General features: G+C 46.1%; 1 pseudogene; it reads right to left on the bottom strand.

Annotated features, from left to right (window-relative positions):
• Positions 1-666: 666 nt before the first annotated feature.
• LOC103729804 lies at positions 667-1,496 on the bottom strand (annotated as a pseudogene).
• Between the last annotated feature and the right edge of the window lie 2,420 nt (positions 1,497-3,916).

The raw sequence follows: 3,916 nt of genomic DNA on the forward strand, positions 1-3,916 counted from the left end.
TCCTAGATGTTGCTGGGTATATGCTGTGCTCATGAGGGTTCCTTTATGGCTGGGCATATGTCTGTTCATAGTGGGGTTCTAGATGGGCTGGGTGTGTACTGTGTTCCTGAGGTTATGGAAATATTCTTCAAACAGTTAAGAGATCAAGCATTGGCCTTCGAGAGAGTCAGACAGTATGTTTATTCTTTCTCATGCATGAGGTCCCAGAATTAGCAACAAGGGTTCAAGATTTTTCTGGACCCCAAGCAGAAGTACAGATGGGGATTAAATAGGCATTTTTACATCATCATTTTATGACACCCGGATCCTATGTTTCTTTTCATGATGGACCATGAAAGGTTACTCAGTCATCATAGCTTACAAAGTAGATATCCCAGGCATGGATCAGGGTACCTGCTGCCTTTTGATCTATAGCTAGGCCAGGCTAATCAGGCTAGGAATCAGTCAAGCGCTTATTACGGTTTACAAAAATAGTTGTCCCTGGCAGAAGTTTAGACATCTGACACGGTTTATTTAGAAAAAGGTCAACATCACTGATTTAAAATTTAATTCTTTTTTTTAATGCATGGTAACTAGACATAAAGTAGCTCTGGATACTAAAACTATTTACACACAGAATACAAAATAAATATGCAACAACTGAAAAATAATTAGTTATCCACGGATTCACTCTGCACTCCTGTTCATCTGCTGCTGTGTTTTTTGTTACCTTCGGTAAATCCTTTTCTTTCTTGCTTTCAAGTCTACTTTGGGCTCTGGTTTTACCTATTGTGCTTCTCCTGGGTTTTCCTCAGCTGGTGTAACGAAGAATCTTCCGTGGGATCATGTGGAAGAATAGCCTTTGGCTCTTTCATCCTCAGTTTCTGAACATCTTTCACTTTGTGTTTCTCTCTGTATTTTGCAGCTGTGATGGATCTTATCACATGTCGATGCATGTGTGGGGACCGGTAGTGAGGGTTTTCATATAAAGCTGGTCCTCCAAAACTTCCCTGAAAAATCTTTATGAGATTTAAGACAAAACGAGGCCCTATTTCTACAAGAGTGGCATCTTCTTCTATGATCTGAAAGTTTCGAAACCATATCCTATTATCCAAAATGGTGAAAGTAAACACGTGGTCCACAAATGGCTGACTCTTGGGACGATACCGCAGTGTAAAAATCTGAATTAAGAGTTATTTCAAAAAAGCATAATATGGCAATTCATCAAAAACAGGGTCAAAAGACAAAAGGGGCAAAAACCTTTCAAACAATTGCCAGTCATCTTTAGCTCAGCCAAGGTATGAATATTGTGAACTAAGAATTTGGCAGGCGGTCCATGAGGTGAATTTGAAAGCCACATATAGAGATCCTGTTTTTTCTTAGCTTCAGAACAGATGCATTTATTGCAGCTTTTAATTTCACAAACCTCATTAATCACAAACAATTTATCTTTACGATCCATTTTAGTATCTGCTTTAGAAATGAGGCATCAAGTCCTGCATTAAATGTCTTGTCCTGAAATTTCCTCCTCTGGAAAAGATCAGAATCCGCTCCTTGTTTCCACTTGCCCTTGTAAACGGGACCTGGACTATGGTTTCTCTCTCCTTCCTCTACCTCTTCTGCCTCAGTGGCCGGCTTGGCTGGCTGCCCGGCATCTTTCCGGCTTCTTTTCGGCTCCTTTGCCTGAACCGCCAGGCCCCCATGCCACTCTTTCAATTGCCTCCAGCTTGCCTCTCTGCAATAGCCAGGCTACTTGTCCTAAACTCAGGGCTGCAGGCGCCTGAGCAGGTGGGGCTGGTACAGAAACACATGCTACAGGCCGACCACCCAAAGCTGGGCATGAGGAGGCCATCCTCCCTACTGAAGGCCAAATGGTGTGAGGTGTCCCTAGCCCAGACCCCCTGTTTTGGCCATACACATCCTACACCTCTGGGCCTCTAGGACCGGCCAATCCCCTTCTCGTACTGAAAGCATCCAGAGCTGAAGTGCTGGTTTTCTCTTCAGATCCTCTCCTCCCAGCTCCTGGGTTAACCTAGATTATAACTCCAGAAGAGTGGGCTAGTCCAATGGTGCCCAACCCTTATCAACTCCTATTGACCTTGAAGTAGAGTCTTTCATGACTTTCTGAGTCACTCAATGTAATCATTGCTGCCAGGCCACACCTTCCCACCCGACTGCCCCTGGCCTCCTAACTGACCTGTTCACGCCACAACAGTGGGGTAGTCCCCTGAAGTGCAGTGTGGGCAGATCACCTCCTGGCCTGAGTGTCTGTAGGGCAGCCTCTTGAAGCTAAGGACAGTATCTTACATCCTCACAGCCCTGCTTTTCTGTGCTGTCACCCCTCCCTGCCTCAGGCTCAGGACTAGCACTACAGTCCTTTGTCCTCTCCGCTGCCATACCTGGCTCCTCTCATACTGTCTCCACACAGACATCCTTCCTCAAGCATGCCAGTGGCAGGGCTTTCTGTGGCTTGCATGTCCTTTCTGCGTTCTTTCTTGCTAGCTCTCTGTGGCAATGGGCCAGCAGTTTGACCAGCACAAACTCTGCCTCTATTTCCCATGAGGCTCCGGCAAGGCCTGGCAGGTCAGCTCTTCCCTTGAATCTGTGTCCCGACTGAGTGCATAAGCACCAAAACCCACTCCTAGCCTGTTCCCCAGCAGGCATTTCTTCGCATGAAGACAGGTGGCATAGGAAGGAGTAGAGGGCCTGCCTGTGCACACTTATCAGGCCCCCTGCAGGTGTCTTCTGTCCAGCTGTAAAGTTCTGGCTTTTGATGGGTCTTTTTAGGATCAAGAGCTAGTTTCTCAAATCCTAATGAGTTGTAGTGAATTAAAAATCGCTTTAGCACCAAATGTCATTCCCCGGACTTTCAGTCAGAGAGAAGTTCTCCTGCACGTAGGAGTCAAGTGAGGAGGAGAGCTCCCCTTAGTTCTCACCTTCTGCTTCAAGCTGATTCTGTTTTTCTTTTTTTTTTTTTTAAATCTTTTTGAGACAGTGTCTCCCTGTAGCCCCAGCTGGACTGGAACTTGCTATGTAGACCAGGCTGGCCTTGAATTCACAGAGATCTGCCTGCCTTTGCCTCCCAAGTGCTGGGATTAAAGGTGTGCACCACTATACCCAACTCCTTGTTTGCATTCTTGATGAACTTTCAGTTAATCTGTAACCAGTAAAAACTGTGGAGTTTGAAATCAGAATGGGTTCAAACCCATCTCTACTACGTGCTAGGCAAGTTAAGCTGTCCAATCCTCAGCTGCGAAGTGGGGAAGAATAACAGACTGTCCTTCACTGGGCTGCTCTGACAATAGAGATACTGAATGTGAAACAATGCAGGGTCTGCTGGGTAATGGCAGGGCATGTGTGGCAAGGTGTCACCATAGCTCAAGGGATACACAGCTGACCTGTTCCTGTGGTACTAGAGCTGGAACTCAGGGCTGTCGGCTGCTAGGCAAATGCTCTACCACTGAGCTACTGCTCTAGTCCTGTTTTGGATTTAAGACAGTCTCACTAAACCTTCCAGGATGGCCTCAAATTTGCAAGGCTCCTGCCTTGGTCTTCCTAGTAGCTGGGATTACAGGAGACACCACCACACCTAGCTGTCCTGACACATTGTCAGGAATATCCAACAAAATGATGTTGAGCAAACGGACAGTGATGTGAGATATTCTGAAAGAGAATAACTGGGCCCTGGGCACAGCTTTTCAGGAAGGTAGCACTTGCTGGGCCATAGTGATCTGTTCTTGGTTTTGTTATTAATATCTTCTATCTGCCTGCCTGCTTTGCTTTGTTTGAGATGTGGGGGCAGGGGAGTCTTACTATGTTGCTTAGGCTGGCCTCAAACTTTTCTGCTCAAGAGTTTCTCCTGCTTCTGTCTCCCAAGTAGCTTGGATTAGAAGCCTGTAGTACTGGGGTCCTGCTAGGTCCTTGTTTATTTGTTTGT

Source organism: Nannospalax galili, unplaced genomic scaffold, assembly GCF_000622305.1.
Source record: "Nannospalax galili isolate Female #2095 unplaced genomic scaffold, S.galili_v1.0 scaffold1873, whole genome shotgun sequence".
NCBI classification, from domain to species: domain Eukaryota; kingdom Metazoa; phylum Chordata; class Mammalia; order Rodentia; family Spalacidae; genus Nannospalax; species Nannospalax galili.